The following is a 24,018-nucleotide window of genomic DNA, read 5'->3' on the forward strand; positions in this document are numbered from 1 at the left end:
TAGCAGCACTGACTTTCTATATATGGCAAAAACATCTTTCCTGATAAAGGGAATATGTTCCAATGACCCAACTATGCAGCAATGGATTAATAATATAAGAGATCCATGGATGTATTTTTTAAAACAGTTAAGTTACCATCCAAAACTCAGACTAAAGGAATTTTGTTGTATTAGAAAACACAGAACATATCCGAGGACCCTGGGGAGAGGCAGGGGAGGATAGAGTCAGTTAAAAGAGGTGGTTTGGGCTTCCCTGGTGGCGCAGTGGTTGGGAGTCCACCTGCTGATTCAGGGGACACGGGTTCGTGCCCCGGTCCAGGAAGATCCCACATGCCGCGGAGCGGCTGGGCCCATGAGCCATGGCCGCTGAGCCTGCGCGTCCGGAGCCTGTGCTCCGCAATGGGAGAGGCCACAACAGTGAGAGGCCTGCGTACCGGAAAAAAAAAAAAAAAGAGGTGGTTCAATTGCCCCAGGGTGTGGTTTCGCAGGGCCTGCAGGTGGCGCTCCTGAGCTCCCACCAGCAATCTGGACCTGACTCCTCACCCCCATCCTCACTGTGGGGTTGGAGAAAGCAGTGTGGGAAAGCTATTCTCCATCCCTTCTGACCTTCCTTCTTCTCATTGTGCAAAGTAAAACTGGTATTCAAGTCTTCCTGATCCATTGATTTAAATAAAATGTGAATTCTGGGGACTGCAGAGTTCCACATTTTCTTAAAGGCCAGGGCTAAGTCTTTCACTTCAAAAAAGGAAATGACAAGATTAAATTTCCAAAGTCTGGCTGAGGTAATGTTGCGGCATAAATACATTTTAATCAAAGTTAATCAGGTGAGGTGGGAAGCCATTTCGGATTCCGTGTGAGGACAGGGTAACTGGGGAAGGAAGAGACTCGGGGTGAGGACATTCATAAAGAAGACATGATATTTCCTAGGATGAACTGTTTACTTTCCACTGACTGGGAACAAATAAAGGCCAGGCTGAATTATTTTTATCATTCGGTTGCAAATACAGGTAACACCATGCACAGAACTTCAAGGATGTGTCACTGTGTGTGACACTGCTGGTCAACACACAGGACTCCCCCTTTTATTCATTCATCAAGAACCCAAGATCTTGGGGTTGCTGGGGATCTTTAAAAATCACCTGGGGGGTGGGAGGGAGGGATAAATTAGGAGGCTGGGATTAATATATACTCACTACTATGTATAAAATAGATAACCAACAAGGACCTACTGTATAGCACAGGGAACTCTACTTAATGTTATGTAATAACCTATAAGGGATAAAGAATATATAAATACACATGTATATATGTATGACTGAATCACTGTGCTGCACTCCTGAAACTTACACAATATTGTAAATCAACTAATACTTCAATAAAAAAATTTTAAAAAAACAAAAAATTTTTAAATAAAAAATGAAATAAATTAATAAAGTGGGGATTTTTAGAAAGTAAATAAAAAAAATTTTAAAGTAAAAATCACCTAGTTTTCAAAAGAAGAGAGCAAATTCCCAAAAGGTGAAATGAATTGCTAAAGACCAAATCTCTAGTTAGTAACTAGAATGAAGGTGCTGCAGTCTTGATTTTATTTTGCTTGTAGTCTCTCTGTGCTAATTTCAACGTTAAGAGCCTTTACACATACACTAAATAGGGTTTACCTACATAAGGTAGCTGACCTATATCTCTTTTTACTTGGGATATTGTTGTCATCACAGTTTCTTTAAAACAGCTGTACCATGACACTAAAGAATTAATGGTGGGGCTTCCCTGGTGGCGCAGTGGTTGAGAGTCCGCCTGCCGATGCAGGGGACACGGGTTCGTGCCCCGGTCCGGGAAGATCCCACGTGCCACGGAGCGGCTGGGCCTGTGAGCCATGGCCGCTGAGCCTGTGCATCCATAGCCTGTGCTCTGCCATGGGAGAGGCCACAACAGTGAGAGCCCCACGAACTGCAAAAAAAAAAAAAAAAGAATTAATGGTGGATATAAAAGAGTGAGTTAGATGGTTAATTTTATATGTCAACTTGACTGGACTATAGGGTGCCCAGATATTTGGTCAAACATTATTCTGGGGGTTTCTGTGGGAGTTTTTTGGATAAGATTAACATTTAACTCAGTAGACTGAATGAAGTACATTGTCCTCCCTCATGTGGGTGTCCCTAGTGTGGGTGGGCCTCATTCAATCAGTTGAAGGCTTGAAAAGAACAAAAAGGCTGACCATCTCCCAATTAAGAAAAGAATTCCTGCCCAACAGCCTTGAACTGGGACAACAGCTTTTTCCCGCCTTTAGGCTTTAATTGAAACATCAGCTCTTCCTGGGTCTCCAGCCTGCCAGCCTTCAGGCTAGAACTACACCACTGGTTCTCACACCTTCAGACTCAGACTGGAACCTACACCATCAGCTCTCCTGGGCCTCCACCTTGTCAATGCACCGTGTAGATCTTGGGACTGTCAGCTTCCATAAACATGTGAGCCAATTCTTTATAATAAATAGAGAGAGAGAGAGAGAGAGAGAAAGGGAGGGAGGAAGGGAGGCATGGAAGAAAGATTCTGTTTCTCTGGAGAATCCTGACTAATAAGTGAGCTTTCCTAATGTTCAGATGTTGTGTCTCTCAGGTGCCTCAAAATACACTTTCAAGGTGATTTTACAAGCTTTTGCACAGCTTCCATATAAACCATTTGGTACCACCACCATAGTTCAGATACATTAATGGACCAAGAGGCAGAATGAGAATGAACTCCCAAACATCACTGCTAAAAGGAGTACTGTACTATTCTGGCTGTCTTACGTTGATTAGCTGGGAAATTTGGAGGTTAAGGTCCTGGACTGGTAAAATTCTATTACTAGATCAGAAGCCCTCTGGGAAAGCAGGTCAGCTTGTGGGTAGCTGGCCAAGGAAAGGGAAAAGAAAGAAAAGCCTGATAAAAAAAAAAATAGCCTATTGGTGCCTATTGCATGCCATGCACTTTGCAATCATTCATTCATCCAGCAGATATTACTGAGCACTTTTTTATGTGTCAGACATTGTTCAAGGTGCTGGGGATAGAGCCGTGTAGACACAGACTTGTTTTCCTGCTCTCGTGGATCTTACAGTTTAGAGAAGGGAGACAGACAAGTAACAAATGTTACGGAGAAAAAGAAAGCAAAAAGAAGGGATAGGTAGTACTAGGTAGAAGGAATTATAATTTTTGAAAGTTTCAATAGGGTTGTCAGAGAAAGCATTCCTGTAGCCAAGATGACATTTGAGAACAGAGCTGGATGAAGAGGTGAGGAAACAAGTCATGTGGGGAGATATATGGAATCAGCCTGCACAAAGGGCCTGAGGCAGGTGGGTGTTTGTATGCTCAAAAAACATCCAGGAAGCCAGTAGGGCTGGAGCAGGGCTAGCAAGGGAAGAGCAGTAGTAGATAAGGTCACTGAAACAGCAATTAACCAGATCACGTAGAGTCTTAGGTATCTGTGAGACAGATAGTACTAGTGGTGCAAATGAGATAACTGGAATTCAGAGTGGTTTGTAAATTGCCTGCAATAACTTAGCTAGTAAATGGTGGAGCCCAGCATAGACCCAACGTACATCTGGGTCTAACACCCTTGCTTTTTCCACTTCATTGTATTATCTCTCTCCAGACAAAGCTTACAGCCTCTCCAATTGTTTTGTGTATCCCTAGTATAGTAATTGCAATAAATATTTGCCTTTTTTTTTTTACTATCCAACATATCACATATCCTTCCTATTTGGAGAGAAGTCCCCACTTGTGAGCCTCGGCTTGCCAGAGTGAAACCAAATGACCAGATATTCCTTCTCCCTAGCCCGTGGCAGTCGGGGTGAGAGCGTGGGGCCTGGCCCAACTTGATGCCCCTGCCCTAGCCTTTAAATCCTGAGGGGTAGTCCAATATGGGTCGTCTAGCAACGCTGGTGGCAAGTGTCCGTCAGCGGCAGTGGCGGCGGCAGCACCCTGACCCAAAGCGCCCGCAGCAGGACCTTGGCTGGAGCGCTGACTCCTCCCATTTTACCAGCTTGGTTTCATCACTGCTAACAATTTTGCGAGCCGAAAGAGATGAAAAGGAGCATCTTTTTCAGCTCCCATTATACACTTCTTTTTTTTTTTGCGGTACGCAGACCTCTCACTGTTGTGGCCTCTCCCGTTGCGGAGCACAGGCTCCGGCCGCGCAGGCTCAGCGGCCATGGCTCACGGGCCCAGCCGCTCCGCGGCATGTGGGATCTTCCCGGACCGGGGCACGAACCCGTGTCCCCTGCATCGGCAGGCGGACTCTCAACCACTGCGCCACCAGGGAAGCCCCCATTATACACTTCTGTTGGGAGAAATTATGCAAGACTTTGGACTGGAAAAATAAGTAAGATTATTGTGTGTCCTGTTCATTGTACCTTTCCTGATTATATCTGCCCTTTACTGTTTCTGAGCTATACAACTCTATAATTTGTAGAAAGCTGAAAACAATACAAACGATTCTTGTCCACACAAATGCAAATTAGTTGTGTCAGATAGAAGCAATTGATTATTGCCTGTGGATAGATCCATATTACATGTGTTTGTTAATGTTAAAATTCATTTCAGCATTCCTTATGTTGCTGTATAAGTGTGTGGTACTTTGAATTCTCCTTTCAACAAGTTGTAACTTCTTATCAAGTTCCCTCAATAATTAATGAGTTCAATAAAATCTATGCCATGCTGCATTTATTTGTTAATTCATTTCAGCATTCCTTATCTGCCTGTGTATATGTGTGTTACTTTGAATTCTTTCAGCCTATAACATCCTACTGGTTCCCTCAACAACTGATGAGTTAAAATCTATAATGCATGTTCATCTTATATTTGTATCAGAGGCATGATTTTGCCACTTAAAAATACTATTCTCTAACAATAGTGAACAGGAAAATCACATCACTGTCCTGTCTTTAGCTCAGAGCTCTCCCCCACCCCTGACCTCCACCCACTGCACACAGCCATGTACTTCATGGGGCAGGAGACCCAGGTGCTGGTTTTAGCTCAGACCTTAACCAATTCATTAATTCATATAGCCTCCCTGGACTTCAGTTCCCTCATCTTTGAAATAAAGAGAATGGATTCAATATTTCTGAAGAGCCAACTCAGCTCTAATTCCTTCTGACTGTGTTACATACCTTTATGTTTTCTCCCCACTATCCTTTGTGAGTTTCTCATCCCTTTACACAGGTTCTGCTGTATTTATTTCACTTTCCACCACAGCATTCCCTGTTTTCCTTCTCTTACTTTCTCAAGGCGCAATTCCCCTGCATTCAGCTTCGTGCCTCCCCACATCCCTACATACACACACACACACACACACACACACACACACACACACACACATGGATGCAGACCCCTTTATGGGAACCAAAAGACTATAACAAACCTGTACTTATTACAGGATTACATGGTAGAAACAAGTCATTTCCACTCTGCTCTGCCCTTAAGCCCCCCCAAAGAAACTACCTCAAAATAAAAAAAACAAGTACTTCACTAAAAAACAAACCAGTTGAACAAACAAACCACTTTGATCTCACTGTTCAGTTTAACCCAGAGGTAGATGAATAATAGCACAAGTAATGAGCTTTTTTTTTTTTTTCTTCGCTACAATTTCCCTTGCTTAGCTGGGTCAGGAGAATGCACATTCTAAGGATCCCTTTGTAGCAGACGACTGACTGCTCAGGCCTGAAATGGCAAAGACTCAGGAGTTCCTGATTCTTTTCCTGCATTTCACAGAACAGAACAAGAGTCCTCAAGGTCAACCACCCTCAGGGAATCTGCTCTTACAAAATGCTTTCCTGTATATTTTTCTACCAAGTTCAGTTAAGAACTCAGATGGTATCTTTTCTATCTAAAGAAAAGACCCGGGGGGGAAACCAAATTCCATTCTCCCTAGAGTCATTTCTAACATTTAATTGCAGGCCAGTGTGATGTGATGTCTAAGGTTTCTCACAGCTCATAAAATATCGGGGTGTTTGAAGGTTGGAGAAATTGTGCCAAACAAAGAAGGCGAGAGTGACTTCCAGGCCAAGGAAATGCATATGCAAAGCACAGACTCTTCAAAGACCCCAGCTTTCTTGGCAGGGGGAGTAAGTAGTTCAATGTGCCTGCAGCAAGGGGCTGTGTAGGGTGGAGGAGGGAGAAAGGAAGGAGATTATGACGAGGTAGGTCTGCAGAGCTAAGTGAGAGCCAGACTGCAAGGGCCAAATAATCCAACAAGACATGGAGATGTGACTTAGGAAACTTCCCCTTCGAGGTACTCATTCAAACTCAGAGCGTTTCCCCACACACAACACCAAGAAGTCATTGGACCCTCATGGTTGCTGAAAAGTACAACTATGGAAAACGGAGGCCTATTTGGGAGTTGTTGCTCTTCTCCAGGCAAACATATGGGGGTGATGATCTTCCTGTCCCCACGCCCCACCCTCTCTCCAGTATTAAGAAGTCATTGAGCAACCATCAATAGAAGTAAACAAGCATAGTTGCAATTACTCCAAATACTTTATGGTACATTCATGACTCAGGAATGTGGGTCAAAGAACATGATGGTTCTTCGTCAGAGAAGTTCAAATACATATTCACTTTGATTTTGGTCTCTTGAGGGACATAGGGACAGGTGATGCTTCAGTCGCCTTGTTTCCTGGCTAGCACTGAAACCGAGCAGGATTCTGTGGGGCTCCTGGGCATGGAAGCCTTTCTGTGTCTCCCATTCCTTGTTTCCAGGGAACAGACCCCCCACACACACACTTCATGACCTTCCTTGAGTTCCAAAAGGGCAGATTAGAACAATTGCTAATCAGGGAAGAGAGGAGAGCAGAGACAAGGGAGGAGCAGCCAAGAAACAATAGTGCAAGGGATACATATAACACTATCTTTAAGCTCTTTACAGAACTAAAACCCCCAACAAATGGAAGATGTCAGCATTCTTCATTCCAGAGGAGACCACCTGAGGCCAGATGAAAGGAAACAGAGAAGCTCATCAAGTGATTCCCTGAGACCAGATTAAAGGAGTGCAGGCCCTGTGCACACCCTGATCTTATCAGCAACCCCGCCCTTGAACTCTTGCTATAAAACTCCTCACCAACTCCTCCCGGGTTGGGACACACAATTTTGAGAGGCACAAGCCCACTGTGTCTGGCAAAGCAATAAAGCCATTCTTTTCTACTTTACCCAAAACTCTGTCTCTGAGATTCAATTTGGCACCGGTGCACAGAGGCCACGTTTTCAGCATCAGCACTGGGCTCTCTGCTGGGGCGTGCCTCTCTGTGCCTGGTGAACTTATGAGGAGGAGAGGATTGGTGAGAAGGACTGCCATTTTGATAAACTCACACAGTTGCCTGAATCTATCATCTCCTGCTCCAAGGTACAACCAGCCTGGAACAAAACAAGAGAGCAGATCTGCCTTCAGTATACTCCCACCTCATTCTTGTCCTGTCTTTCCCACTGAGACTCACCACGTGTCTTAAGCAGCTCAGGCTGCCATAACTAAATACCATAGACTGGATGGCTTAACCTTCTCACAGTTCTGGAGGCTGGAAAGCCAAGATGAAGGTGCCAGCCAGGTCAGTGTCTGGTGAGAGTTCTCTCTCCTTGGGTTGCAGACAGCTGCCTCTGCTGCATCCTCATATGGCCTTTCTGCTGTGCTTGCCCAGAGAGAGAGATATTCTCTGTCTCTGTCTGTCTTTCTCTCTCCCTCTCTCTCCCCTCCCCCCTTCTCCTTCTTATAATGGCACTAATCCCATAATGAAGGCCCCACCCTCATGACTTTATCGAACTTTAACTGCCTCCCAGTGGCCCCATCTCCAAATACCATCACATTGGAGGTTAAGGCTTTAACATATGAATGTGGGGGACAAACATGTCGTCCATAACATTCTGCCCCTGGCCCCCACCCCCAAGTTCATGTCCTTCTCACATGCAAAATACCTTCATTCCATCCCAATAGCCCTGTAAATCCTAACTCATTCCAGCATCAACTCTAAATTCCAAAGGCTCATTTAAACATCATCTAAATCAGATACAGGTGAAACTTGAGAGATGATTTGTCCTGATGCAAAATTCCTCTTCAGCTGTGAACCTATGAAAACAGACAAGTTATGTGCTTCCAATATATAATGGTAGGACAAGCATAGGACAGAATTCCCATTCTAGGAGGGAGAAATAGGAAAAAAGGAAAGGGTGGCAGGTCCTAAGCAAGTCCAAAACCTAGCAAGGCAAACTCCATCAGATATGAAGGCTTGAGAAAAATCCTCTTTGGTTTGGTGGTCTGCCTTCAGAACCTGGGAGTGGGAGCAGCAGTCCTCATGAACTCAGAATCTAATTTGGTGTTCTTCCCTCTCCTTTAGGAAGAGCACAAGCTCACAGCCAGACAGGTCTATGTCCCTGTCTTGTAGAATCCAAGAAGGCCAAGAGCCTTCCTTCACTCTCTCCCCTTCAGTTCAAACGGACAGTGTTTCTGCTCCTATAATCCCATAAACGTCTATCGATTGAGTGATAGTGCAGCCACACCCTTAGTGTTCTCTTCAGAACATGCTTTCTCACTTTTTTTAATATGGACAGAATGATAATTTTCCAAATCTTCAAGTGCCGGTTCCTTTTTGCTGAACAATTTCCTCTTCAGTTCCTCTCTCTCTTCTCTCATTCCTCAGTCAGAAGGAATCAAGACACTCTTTCAACCCTTTGCTTAGAAATCTCCTCAGCTAAAGTCCCAGTTTTATCGTTCATAAATTCTACCTTCCACAAAGCGCTAGAACACAGTTCAGCCAAGTTCTTTGCCGCTTTATAGCAGAGATCACCTTCGCTCCAATTTCTAATCAGGTGTTCTTCACTTCCGTCTGAGACGTCACCAGACCTGCCCTTAATGTCCATATTTCTAGTGTGCACTTCAAAGCTCTTCCAGCCTCTTGCCCATCACCCAGTTCCAAAGCTGCTTCCACATTTTCAGGTATTTCTTACAGCAACACCCCACTTCTCAGTATCCAAATCTCTCTTAGTCTGGGTTCTCCAGAGAAGCAGAACAAATATATAAAGAGATTTATTATAAGGCACTGGCTTACACAATTATGGAGGCTGACAAGTCTCAAGATCTACGGTCAGCAAACTGGAGACCCAGGAAAGCCGATAGAGTCCAAGTCCAAAGGCAGGAGAAGACTCATGTTCCAGCTCAAAGGCAGTCATGCAGAGAGAAAGAATTCCTTCTTACTCAGCCTTTTTATTCTATTCAGGCCTTCAGTGGATCAGATGAGGCCATTCACACTGGGGAGGGCAATCTGCTTTACTCAGCCTACTGATGCAAATGTTAAGCTCATTCAGAAACATCCTCACAGACATGCTCCCAAATTATGTTTAACCAAATATATGGGCACCCCATGGTCTGGTCACACTGACACATAAAATTAACCATTACACCAGGTCAATCTGCCTTGACCTGCTTTCCTGTTTTTTCCTCACACGTCTAATCCTAACCTCACCTGTTCACCACAATTATCTGATTTTGTCCAATAATCAGAATCTTTCTATGAGACTGCTTGATTGCTCTAAAAATTACTACTAAGATATTGGTAAGTGCAAATGACTTAACAATTATTCTCACTACTGCATTTAACCTGCACTTTACTTAAGAAAGAAAAAAAATTTATTTTGGTAAGATACATATAGCATAAAGTTTACCATTTTAACCATTTAAAAATGTACAGTTCAGTAGGATTAAGTACCTCCACAATGTTGCACAACCATTACCACTATCTAGCGCCCGAATTTTTTCAACACCTCAAAAGGAAACCCCATACCCGTTAAGCAGTCACTCCCCACTCCCCCTCCCCCAGCCCCTGGCAACTGTCTCCATGGATTTGCCGATTCTCTTATTTCCTATAAATGGAATCATACACTATGTGGCATTTTGTATCTGGCTTCCTTCACCTAACTAAGGAAGAACGTTAGCCTCTTTAGCTAAGGGAAGGTGAAAAATGGAAAGCAGAATATATTTTGTGAAGTAAACATTTTGAGGTATCTTTAAAATCACACCAACTACCTATTTCGTTGTTTTACCAAGATTTGGAGAACTCATCTGTGATTCCTCTGCCCCAGACATTGTGCTTTATGTTATTAATTCCTGCTTTCCATGGAGGTTTGAGGCAGCCAGACAAAGCTGGCATCAGGACAGGGTGGCAAATGTGAGGTCACTTCAGGGGACCCTCTTCCCCCACCCATCAGGGAGGCCTTCCTTCCCTGAAAGTGACCTGGCAGGACCATGGGGTCATAAGGTCAGGCAGCCCTGAGGGGCACAAAGATGTTTGTCTCCCAACACGTTAGGTCTTGAGGAAAATAAAAAGCAAGCATGTCTCTGGCAGAAAAGTAAATTATTCATGGGCTTTATTTAAAAAGAGAGACCATATTTGTAGGGAAAGAAATGGACACCATTTCAATTCCAAAAATCACTTCCAGAAGAATAAGATTTTGAATCAAATGTGAGTCAAGGATACTCCCTTCCTAGTTCGCACGACACAGCTCCAGAGATATGGAAGGACCCCAGGTTTGCTAGATGCTGGTTTCTACAGTGAGGGTAATCTGAAAGAAGGCATAGCTTTATAGGGACTGTCCTGCACAGATGGCCATCCCAGACTGCAAGCCTGCTGAAGTTTTGTGGGAAAGGAGCAGCTTGGCAGCCCTCAGTCTAAAGGGTCTGAGAATGGCAGCCAGAAGGGCACAGGGGCCGCTTCAAAACGCCCAAACCCTGGAGGCCCACTCAGGGCTTCAGCCTGGGGCACAGATTTTATATGCTGCCAACTCCGCAGCTTTATGCGATCTGACATACGTACCTATGCTGAGGCTTTCCTTTCCCTTTTCAGCCCTTCCTTTTTTTTTTTTTTTTTTTTAACCAATCTCACATTTTTATTAATAACCAAACACAAAAAGGTTGTAAATATTTTTAGTCTTTGTTTCTATCCTGTTACTATTAATATTTTTGCTAAGATTAAAGTCTGGATTCATCCTCAAATGTGTGCATGTTGTTTTCCTGCTTCTGTTTCAAAATATGGACCACATAGTCCTTAATTTTTTTATTCCCTGGTGACCAGTTTAGATTTAATCATATACACAGAGCTTCAGCAACTCACTAAACAAATCCATGTGTGGGTAAAAGGAATATGGCAGACTGGTCTGGGCACAAAGGCCTTTATATTTTTCTCCTTTTCAGAAGTTTCTAAAGTGTATAACTGAACACAGGACTCTGGTTAAAAATTCACAATGATTCCTTTTTAAATAAAGGCATTTGTCTTTAAACGAAGTCGTTAACCCAAAAGGATCCCTGTTTGACCCCATAGATATTTACATTCAAAAGACCTGACTACAAGGCAAGGCCAATGGCTTTTAACAAACATTCCTGAATTTATCCATGCAGTTGAACGCTCTCCCCCTCAAATAGGTAGCAATATTCCAAGGACTTTGCTATTGTTTGAAACAGCTTTGGGACTCCAGTTGGTAACTGCCTTCCTCCTCACACTGAGGGAATTACTTTGAATTTCCTGAACGATTAAAAGAAAAGCTTTTTCTCATCTGTGTAAGTTTCATTTTCAGAAACAATCAAGTCATTCAATAAGGCAGATGGTAACTGACTGAATAGAACTGCCTTAGCCTAAGTAAGAAGTGACTACAATGTAATAAGACTAACTTTTTCTTTAATATGATTCCTTAATTAGTCCCAAAGGTAATTCCAAAAGAAGTTCCTAAAAGGTTTAGAATATATATTTTTATATATTTTTTCTTTATATATATTTTATATATATAAATAAATTAATAAATTTATTTACATTTATATCTAAATAAATATGTTTAGAATATATATTATATATATATATACATATATATATATATATATATATATATATATATTTTTTTTTTAAGAAAAATAGGCTATCCTCACTTTGATTTTCCACAGCCATTCCATGCTATTGGTGACCAGATAAGGGAGCTGGCTGTTCTTTAGCTTGCTACACGATACATTTTTATTTAACAATCCCATTTTTGAAGCAATCTGAAATTACTTCCTAGAACTATGCTTTACTGATCTCTCCCAAAACAAACTTAAAACATTCACATGGATATACAATCTGGAAGTCAGTGTATATGAAACAGAGCAGGACCCTGTGGGACCCTCCCATGTATAAATCCTTTCTCTGTCTCCCATTTCTTGTTTAGGAAATAGGCTTCATTCAGCCTCCTTGATCTTCCCTGAGTTCCAAAGGGCAGATTCAAACAGCTGCTAATCAGGGAAGGGAGGGGATGCAGAAACAAAGGAGAAGCAGCCAAGAAAGAATAGTGCAGCCCTGGGGCAGGGTCCTGGTTCCTCCTCAAGGGATATACACAAAATACCTTTGAGTTCTTCTGCAGGAACTAAAGTCCCTACCCAGGTGGAGGATGGTAACTTCAGGCTGAGCACAGTATGCCTGAGACACCATCCTGTTACTTTACCACGAGCCAATCAGAAGAAAGTATGCACAGAATGGAAGATAATGAAGACTTTGACACCCCCCCCCAAATGATTCTCCCCTTAAAAACTTTCATGGTCAAACAGATTCTTCAGAGTTGGCTTTTGGACACAAGTCCACCTTCTCCCCAGTTTGCCAGCCTCCTGAATAAAGCTATGGGCTTCAAGTATGGGCTTTCAAGCCACAAGCAGCGAAACCTAAGCTTGGTAATATATATGCTATGCACAACAGATAAATATATGTTAAACATACACATGAATATTAACAAAATATTAAAATACGAAGTCTACCTACAGGAATTTATAATGTTGGTTTCAAAGTCTTGTTTCCAAAGCTGATTTCATTAGGCATGTCTATGACGGGGTTGCAAGAATGGCATGTCCTGGAATGTTAGGTGCCATACAAATTAGTTTAAACAAGTTTTCTATTTGGCCCCTATAGAGGTGTTTAATATGTGGATAAACTTGCATTTGGTTTTTTGTGTTCCTGTTGATGATGAAAGGCAGAAGGAAATCATCAAACACTGGGCACCTACTGTTCATGAAAAACTGAACACGGTACTAATTTAATTCTCTCAGCGTCTCTGAGCTAAATAGTTTATCCCCATTTATAGATAGAGAAACTGAGGTGTGGGGAATTCAAACAGCAGAACACTGGCACACCACTGGCAAGTGGGAGAAATGCATTCAGAACTAGCTGACCACTGAGAAAAAAGCCAATGGCTTTTGGAAACTGAAATGCAAGTATCTTCCCACAGAGAGCCATTTTTTCCCCAAAAAAACTGATGTTAACATACCCCCCTAATCACTCTTTTCATTAATCTCAATAATTATTTTGCCATACTTTTCCCCAAAATGAAAGTGTAATTATCTCCCAATCTGGGAAAATAAAATGTTCTATGAATTTTTATCTTGTTATTTTTACAAGGAGCCTTTGGAAACCAGTTAAGCGCTTGAACCAGTTAAGTGTTTGGGTGGGACATATAAAAATAAAGCAAGCTAAATAAAGAATTGTTGAAATAAATAGAATAAAGAAAAAAAATGAACCTTAGTTAAAAGATACTTGGAGACTTAACCACCTATGGAGGTAATAAGTTAAAGATTTAAATTAGGAAAAAATTAAAGAGAAGAGCCTTCAAATAAAACAAAGAGGAAGCTGAGAATCAAAGTCAGGGCATTTCAATTGACCTTAGAAACATATTTTACTGGTGACTTTTTTGTTTTTAAAACTGTTTTTGATTTTTTTTTCATTTGTTAATGCTCCCAATTTTCCAGTTTATCTCCCAGTGTATTCTGCCTAGTAAAGCTTGTTCATTTTCAGCTTTTATTTTCTTGCTCAGCCCCTAATGACTGACAATTTGAAAGGAAACAAACTAAAAGAAGGCATTGGACTAAATAATGAATTGTTTTCATCATCTTGATGGATAGCAACTCAACTATAAGATAAATATAAGCTCCACAGTTTCCTAATATTTTCTGAGATTCTTATGCTATTTCTGTGAGTGTTTCATTGTCATTGCCTTCTGTCTTTACCATTGTTAAAACTAACACCACCCAAATCCTAAAAGGGGTTAAACCTAAAGTGACTGATGTTTTGATAGTGATATGGCAAAAAAAAAAAGGTCTTATCCAGAATTTTTTTTAACTGAATAAATTTGACAGGTAATATCCAGAAATTTAGACTTGTGAATATGTTATCTGAGGAGTTCTCAAAATCTCAAAACTACTTGCATAATTCTGGCTGTTTTGCTTTCTTTAAGTTTGCATCTGCATCTGTTTTTATGCCAAAGGGATATACAGAAACCTCTATGCATTGCTCATCTTGAGTTGACATCTTACAAAGCAGAGCTGAGTACAGAATTTTCCTTCACTTCAAAGGGCATACTACAGGGTGCAAAGAAAGAAGGGGTTGGGTCCTTCCAGCCAAATGTTGCCCTCTGGCACTCATACTCAACTCCCCGGGGATAGAAGAGGGCAAACTCTGGCCCCTTGTGGCTCTAGGTAACATTTCCCACAACCCCTGACTCATAAATATTGACATTTGGGAAAAACAAGAGCAGAGAAGAAAAAGGGGCGGGGAGGGGGGGAGCTTTACTTTTTTTTGAAGTTGTTTCAAGTTGGAATGTACATATATTTTCCGAAGCCTGATTTATATCAAAGATACCATTATGATTTTTAAATAAAATACACCTTATCTTGGTATGTTAAAAAATAGTCTTATCCATCAACTAGAGAAAATAGGAAACAAAACTTTCTACAGAGTTTTGTTTTGCTTTGTTTGCCATCAGGAAAATAGTTTTAACTAACCGTACTGAGCAATTTTTTTCTAAAAAGACCCTTAACAATGTTCTCAGAGAAAATCTTTTCTGCTGAATATCACATTTTTTAATCATAGTGAATTTGGAATTCTTTATTTTCAGCATAGTCTTTTCTTTTTCCTTTTAAGTATCTGTCTCCACCCGTCTTCGCTTCAAAAAACAGAAACAATATGGTTAACTAAGACCTCCGAAAATTCTTCACAGACCCTAGTCTGTTTCCATTGTGGAACTACAGCGCAACCTGGTGGTGATTACTGCAATTAACACGGTTTACACCTGTGAAGGGTGGAAATTACAATACAAATGGAAATAAAAGAATGCCTTGTATTTAGGCTTTTAGAAAATAAACTATCAAGAAAAAGAACAGTGGAGTGGCTCTCTTAAATCATAATTGCAAGTAGAGCTTTTTATATTTTTTAATATAATATACCTTTTAAGAAAAGTTTAGTTAGGTTGCTGATGAGGGATACAAATTTTAGCCTCCATATATGTTCACAGTAATCCCTATCATGACATGAAATTATATGAACAATGTTTCAAAAGCATTTAAGAGGTTAAATATCTTCAATAAGTGATAAAGGAAAGTAAACTAAATAGTTTATCAGTCTTTTGAGGATTTTTTTTCTCTTTGTGTCTCGGGTAAAATAAGCACCATCAAAATAAAAAAAGATGCATTTGTCATAAGACTTTTCCCCCTAACCTTGAAATTTTAGCTAACAAGAACTCAGTTAAGTTCATTTCCATTCTTTGAAAGGACATGTATTTTTTTTTTTCCCTAAAAGAGAAGACAGTTTTATCTGCTTTTCTTTCACATCTAGCAACACCACTGATGCAGGACTTGGACAAAATGGTGATTCATAGTAACTTGTAATCTTTTATGTGTTTATGGTACTTTACACCCATTCGCTTATCTAATCCTGTCAACAACCCTATAAATTAAGGATCAGTGTCTCCATTTTACAGATTAGAAAACTGAGGTTAAGGGATATGAAATAACTTATTCAAAGTCACTCAGCTGGTGAGTGACAGAGGGACTGAACCCTTCTCCAAAGCCCATGCTCAGGGTCTGGTGGATGATCAGCCCTCAGTAAATCACTGTTGACAGTGAACAAATGCACCTGATGCAAGGATGAAAGTTAAGCCTGGACTGGATCCAAAGTCCTTTTACTCCACACCCAGTAATTTTTCCAGTAAAGTTTAGACATACTTTGACTTTCTCTTGCTTCTGCATGCAATTCTTCTGAGTCCGCTAAGTGCCTCCTTTGTTCCAGAAAAGAACAAAGAATGAAAGCCAGGCAGGAGTCAACTGAGCTTCACACCTAGGCTTTTTCACCCATGAAGCACTAGCAGGGGATCTTTACAACTTTTGTGTCATATATCCCTTTGGAAGTCTGGAACCCATTGCAAAAAAAAAATCCTTTTAAATATATTACAAGGAAAATCTACTATTTTCAAATAAAATTTTCAAAATATTTTTAAAAACTAATTTGTAACTTATGTGTTCATTTATGAATGCATTAAATGATGAGATGTAGCAGTAGATTTAATAACTACTATATTTTTAAAGTAACAATAAATATAAATGATATTTTGAGATATCTGTAACCCCTGTAATGTGATTTTAATATATCTGTGACTTCTTTTGGTGAGAGAGATACTGTTAATGTTAATATGTAGCTTATATTCATAATTAAAGAAAATGCCAAATTTCAGTTTCAAGTTAATGAAAATAATAATTTCTTTTTATCCAAGTTCATGGGCCCCTCATCCTCTTAAATTGAAAAATCAATCTGAAGTGAATTACTCATAGACAAATCTTTTCAAAAACTAAATTATAAATCATAATTTATAAAAAATTATAAAATTAATTCAAAAATGCCTACAGCAAATATATATATATCATATATACATAAAATCCCTTGATTCACACACGAGATATTCACTTCAATATGAATGATGTGATATGAGGCAAGCCTCTAAAAATAAGCATGTCTAAGACCTAGGAAGATATTAAAAAATAGTCTTACCTGAGTCTTAGGACATTCATCAACAAATAAATAATTAGTTATTGATGACCTATAATAATAATTCCTTTTGACTTACCAAATACTTGCTGAGCAGTTACTATGTACCAGACAGTATTCTGGGAGTTTTAGGAAATAGGTGAAAAATGAATAATTTTACTTCATTTGTTTGTGTAGTATTTTATAATTTTCAAGACAGTTCTAAACACCTCCTTCATTCATTCAAGCCTAATTACAACACTGAGAGGTAAGCAAACAGGGTCTGGAGACATTCATTAATTCCATATTCCCACAATAAACCCCACTCCAGACACATGGTAGATACTCAATAAATGAAGACACTGCTCTGTTCTTATCCCTTAAACAAGCCCCTGAATTGGGGTTGTCAGATAAAATATAGAAAGCTCAATTAAATTTGAATTTCAGATAAACAAGAAGTAGTTTTTTAGTATAACTGCATCCCTTGCAATATTGTAACACACACCGTATTTGTTTGCTAGGACTACAATAACAAAGTAACCCAGACTAGGGGGTATAAAAACAACAGAAATGTATTTATTCACCATTCTGACAGCTAGAAGTTGGTAGAGTTGGTTCCTCCTGAGGCCTCTCTCCTTGGCTTGTAGATAGATGTCCATCTTTTCAGTGTCCTCACGTGGTCTTCCCACTGTGTGCAGCAGTGTCCTAATCTCTTCCTATAAGGGCACGAAACATATTGGATTAGGGCCCACACTAGTGATCTCATTTTATCTTAATTGCCTTGGTAAATATCCTATCTCCAAATACTGTCACATTCTGAGAGAGTGAGGACTTGAACATATGAATTTGGGAGGGGACCGAATGCAGCCCATAACACACACTAAAACATTATTTGTCTTTTATCGAAAATTCAAATTTAACTGGCCATCCTGTAGTCTTATTCTCTAAATCTGGCAACCCCACCCTGGGTTTCCCCGCCTGAGAACTCTCTCCACTGCAGCAACTCAGCCACAGGCAGGAATCGACCAGAAGTGTGGGGAAGTTAGGGCCCCTGTTAGCAGCCAGCAGTCAATGATGGATGTACTCTGGTGGACAAAGGTACCAGCTTCCTCTCTCTCTGGCAGACGACCCTAAACATGTTCTACAAAGCATCCCAGAGGTTCCCAGTGGGTTGGAGCCCAGCTGCCCTCCGTGGTAACCCGTCTGTGAACGTGTCCCCCCTTGGCTTCCTCTCCTTCCGTATCTCCCCTTCTCACTCCCTTTCTGCTATTCTGGGGTCACCTCCCAAATAAACCTTCACATGTACATCCTTGTCTCAGGATCTGCGTCTGAGGGAACTCAACCTAAAACAAAATGCTCATTGAATTAAATCCTCATTTTCAGATACGAGGTTCAGGGGACACACCAGATGTTGAAGGGTGTGGAGGTGCATCGGGATGGGACTTCTTTCTCTTGCTCAGCAATGCCTCCAGCTAACAATCATGACACTCGATTCATGTACCAGGCATGGGGAGAGCCCCTTTACAGGTATCCTGGCTAATCCTTTCAACCATTCTGCATGGTAGCTATATCTCTCACATTGCAAAGGGGGGGAAATGGATGCTCAGAGAGGTCTTCTGAAGTCACACAGCTATGGCAAATGCCTTTGCCTTGAGGCGAGCTGAGACACAATATTTATCATGAAAAGATAACTAACAACTCAAGAGAGTAGGTTGAAGTGTATACTAGGTAGCTCAGAAAAGAAGTCCCATGATTCTTCTCTGAAAGAATCTGAAGAAATAAAAGCGAACTGGAAAAATTAGGGAAGTCTTCACGGGAGAGGTTGGACTTGGGGTGAGTCTTAGTGGATGTGGTGGATTCAGCGGTGGGAAGGAGGGCAGGGGACAGTTCTGGGTGAGAAGGGGGGGTGAGCACAGTGCAGAAGCAGGGCTGGGCATGTGTACGGATGACACACAGACAGGTGGCCTGAGGACAGGATATAGGAGACAAAGCCATATCACAGAGGACTAGGGATGCCAAGTAAGAAATAAGGAGTGCATCTAAATACTTATCTGCAGCAAATGAAGGTTGTGAAAAGAAGAAAATTGACATGATCAAAATAAGATTTAATCAGATTCATCTGATGGTGGCTCGAAGCAGAGTTGGGTGAGTAGACACCTGACAGTCCCTGCCCATGACAATAAAGGCCCAACCAAGAGTAGCAAACAGGAAGGTGTAGACAATGGTACCAAGAAGGGGTTTTCAAACCCAAGTCACTGAAGAGTCAGAGAGAAGGAAGAATGAAGAAAGCTCATTCACTGCCCCAGAGTAATGAGGGAAATGGCACCATGAACAATATACCGAAAAGCAGGATATAGGAAGATGAAGAGAATAACTCTCCCAGGGTGTTAGACTGCTCCTCTAAAAAGTATACTCAAGATATTCTGAACAATCTGGAACCGTGGATCTGTTCCCACTTGCCAGAAGCAAGTAACTCAAACCTGTGGATGAGTCAGTATCTCTTCTCCACCCTCCTGATGCCACCCTGTGACCTTGCCTGTACCTAAGCCCAGAGGGATGCTATAGAGGACATTGGTTGTTTCTGCCTGCCCGACACCAGCCACCCCCTTCACCTGGTAACAGCACTCTTTCCTGTAGTGATCTCATTCCATGCAGGACAGGTGGGGCTGGCCCTGTACCACTCCTCCCCCACCAACCCCCCCACCCCTTGCCCAGCTACAAAAATGGGCATATAACCCCACCTGCCGATTAGGCCACCCCAGCCCCCTTGCAGTGATTCAGGAAGAGGCATGTGGCTGAAGCCAAGACAATCCTTATCCATGAAATCCTTCTTGAGAAATAACAGGAAACCCTTCTTTCTGCTACAATGAGTCCATAGGAGGAGTTAGGTGTTGTATAATCAATTAAGGGTTAAAAATCAAAGGATGGGACTTCCCTGGTGGCGCAGTGGTTAAGAATCCGCCTGCCATTGCAGGGGACACGGGTTTAAGTCCTGGTCTAGGAAGATCACACATGCAGCGGAGCAACTAAGCCCGTGCGCCACAGCTACTGATCCTGCGCTCTAGAGCCCGCGAGCCACAACTACTGAAGCCCACGCCCCTAGAGCCCGTGCTCCGCAACAAGAGAAGCCACCGCAATGAGAAGCCCACGCACCGCAACGAAGAGTAGCCCCCACTCGCTGCAACTAGAGAAAGCCGCGCACAGCAACAAAGACCCAATGCAGCCAAAAATTAAAAATATAAATAAATCAATAAATTTAGTAAAAAAAAAAAATCAAAGGGTGGCATGAGGGCTAGGAAAGAGTTGTGCTAAGAGGAGAGAACCAGAGTCCTGGCAAAATCATTTGAACCCCTGGATCCAGCCATATCTGAAGTTCCCTGAACTTCTGAACTTTCCAACTACGTCATCAACAAATTCTCTTCATGTTGTTTTCTTTAAAAAAATAGAATTAGATTTCCAATCACTTGCTATCCCCAAAAAAGTTTCTGTACAGACAATTTTATTAGCTTTTTTATTAAAATCTGTCCTGCCTGTGCCGACAGCCCCCACAATCTTAAAAATCATTTTACTAAAGTTCCTCCTTCCTTGGTCACCCGTTCCTCCCTCTCTCTGCCTCCCACACCCAGCGTATCTGATGTACTTTAAAAACATTTAAAAGTTGGCTCTAGCAGCACACCCTCCCTTATGTGGTCACTAACAAAGGAGGATCTCCAAAAAGAGGAGAGCAGCAAATGACCAGGTCCAGAGGACAACTGCAGTCCTAGCCAACACCTTGATTTCAGCCCAGGGAAATCCAAGCAGAGAATCCACCGTCTGACCTACTGAAATCATGAAACCGGGCAGGACTCTGTGGGGTTCCTGGGCATGGAAGCCTTTCTGTGTCCCCCATTTCTTGTTTGTAGGGAATAGGCTTCAGCCTCCATGACCTTTTCCCTGAGTTCCAAAGAGCAGGTTCAAACAGTTGCTAATCAGGGAAAGGAGAGGATGTGGAGACAAGGGAGGAGCAGTCAAGGAACAATAGTGCAGGGTACTCCCTGGCGGTCCATTGGTTAGGGCTCCACACTTCCACTGCAGGGGGCACGGGTTTGATCCCTGGTGGAGGAACTAAAATCCCACAGGAGGGTCGGTGTGGCCAAAAAAAAAAAAAAAAAAAAAAAAAGGAACAATAGTGCAGCCTTGGGGCAGGGTCCTTGTTCCACCTCAAGGGATACATAATATTTTTCAGCTCATCTGCAGAACTAAAAGCCCCAACAAATGGGAGATGTTAACTACTGGATGAAGCATTTTTCTTTCCAGAGAGAAGGTCACAGTTTGATAACCTCGAGAATCACAGAAACTCATCAGGAGACCATGTGAGGCCAGATCAAAGGAATGCAGGCCCTGCACATACCCTGATCCTTATCAGCAACCTTACCCTTGAACCAGTGCTATAAAACTCCTCACCAAATCCCCCCGGTGCTGGAACACATTTTTTTTTTTTGCGGTACGTGGGACTTCCACTGCTGTGGCCTCTCCCGTTGCAGAGCACAGGCTCCGGACGCGCAGGCCCAGCGGCCATGGCTCACGGGCCCAGCCGCCCCGCGGCACGTGGGATCTTCCTGGACCGGGGCATGAACCCGTGTCCCCTGCATCGGCAGGCGGACTCTCAACCACTGCGCCACCAGGGAAGCCCGGAACACATATTTTTGAGGGCATTAGCCCACTGTGTCCCCCGCCTTTGCCTGGCAAAGCAATAAAGCTTTTCTTTTCTAATTCACCCAAAACTCTGTCGCCGAGATTCGATTCAGCACCCGTGCAAAGAGGCCGAGTTTCAGCATCACTTATGAGATAATCAATTCAGATTGTTGTAAGCCACTAAGTTTCTGGTAATTTGTTACCTGGCAATGGAAAACTGATACAGATTAGATGCAACAATTTGCCCTTCACCTTAGGAGGAATGTCTTGGCATGCCCTAAATGACTAGGACCTTAGAAAATACATAAAATGACGATGCAGTCTATACATCTGGAGAAAAGTCCGCCCTGACTCCTGGTACAGAGCTCTTCTCCCTATGCAACACTGGCCCTGCACGCTTGATCATCCACTGCAGTAAATATGATCAAAGCTCCTTCTAATTTCTTACTTGTGGCAGGAGAAAAATCTGTGTTCACTCTCAAGTACATTTAGTTTAACAGAATCAAAACAAAAACCCACACTTGGTAGAATCGTGTAAATTGCTATTGACACTATTTCAGACTTAAGAACCTTCAACCAGAAAGAAAGGTCAAAGCAAAATGGAACAGTAGCTTGGAAGATCATTGTTTCTTTTCCTTTCAGAATTTCATTATCAACAAAAACTAATATATATTGAGCATGCTATTATAAGGCGCTGTACCAGGCATAATAGAAAAAAGTGAGTGTATAAAACATAGTCCTACTCTTTTTTTTTTTTTTTTTTTTGGCTTCACCTCGTAGCATGTGGGATCCTAGCTCCCCAACCAGGGATTGAACCCATGCTCCCTGAAGTGGAAGTGCAGAGTCTTAACCACTGGACAACCAGGGAAGTCTCAGTCTTACCCTTTTAAAATATGGTTGACGGCTTCCCTGGTGGCGCAGTGGTTGAGAGTCTGCCTGCCGATGCAGGGGACACGGGTTCGTGCCCCGGTCCGGGAAGATCCCACATGCCGCGGAGTGGCTGGGCCCGCCTGTGAGCCATGGCCGCTGAGCCTGCGTGTCTGGAGCCTGTGCTCCGCAACGGGAGAGGCCACAACAGTGAGAGGCCCGCGTACCGCAAAAAACAACAAAACAACAACAAAAATATGGTTGAGTGTATAGAACACAATCATAGCATATATAACCAACTCTTCTTGATAGCCTATTCTAACCACTACATGAATGATACAGGATAGGGAATAATCACTGAGGACTGGAACAATCAGAAAACGTTTTTTACATAGATATAGATATAGATATCTATATACATATACATCTGAATCACTTTGCTGTACACCTGAAACTGACACATTGTAAATCAACTATATTTCAATAAAAATTTTTAAAAGAGAAAAAAAGAGTAAATGGGCAATGGCGTACAGGCTGGATAAGAGGTATCAGAGAATCATAAAAGATACTATTCCACTTGTCAACAAAAAAATTAATCAGTTGATCAAAGAAAGAAATGGAAGATTTTTCGAACCAATTTGAGGATTATAACCTGGGAATAGCCTCTCAGAAAGCTCTGAGAACTGTTCCGTCCATCAGAGGTCAAACCACAGTTATATAAGTTTTTGAGACAGAGGGCTGTACATTAAATGACATATTTTTGACAGTTTATACAATCTAGCAACTAGTGGGTCACGGGTCATCGTGGCCCATTACAAGATTAAGAAGGAAGTTTTAAGCTGAGGGTACAGGCATATGCATGAGGGGGCGTGGGTGTATGCATATTATGAAGGAGCTTGATCAGAAGAGAATTCAGTATAGAACTGGGGCAAAGGTTGACAGAGTCCAGGCTTGGGTCGACTGGAGTCATAAGGGTCAGAAAGGTCAGCAGCATCATTCCTTAGGTTCCAGTTAATCTGATGGTTGAGTGCTCCAGGGGGTTTGAATTCTGCAAAACAGCCCAAGAATGAGCTTCAGGCTAATCTTTACTTTTGAAACAGAACTGGGAGTCTTTACAACTGATATATTGTCTCCTGATAGGGTTATCTCCCTGGCCTGGTAATAGCTGTTTGTTTTTTACCTTCTTTTGTTCCTTAAAATCTTTAACTCCAGAGACCTATTCTTCTGCAAGGGTAAGCATTGTGGCCAGGCTTAGATCACAAACTTATGTTAAGAAAGTTCTGTCTGGTTCTCTTCCCCTGGGGAGCCCCTGCCCTATCTGCTTACAGGTTCCTATTGAGCAAAAGTTAAAAAAAAAAAAAAGGAAAAATAAAAGTGATGAAAAAAGCTGCTAAGAGATAAATCATAAGATTCCTAACTCTTTCTTGAAGAAAGTGTTGCCAGTTAAGACTAAAGAAATCTTTTTCTTTAAATCAGCAGTAAACTGGATTATGTGGCCTCCACAATAGATATTTTTATATATTACATATATGTAATACATAACATATAAATAAATAATATGAATGTTAGAAATATGAGTTCATATCAATAGGCTTCCATAATAAGAAAGTGTCTAGCTTTATAAACCATCTTTGGGGATAAACAAAAACAAAATCCTGCTAGATCT

The sequence above is a fragment of the Mesoplodon bidens genome (genome assembly GCF_964165515.1).
Source record: "Mesoplodon bidens genome assembly, chromosome: 1".
In the NCBI taxonomy this organism is placed as follows: domain Eukaryota; kingdom Metazoa; phylum Chordata; class Mammalia; order Artiodactyla; family Ziphiidae; genus Mesoplodon; species Mesoplodon bidens.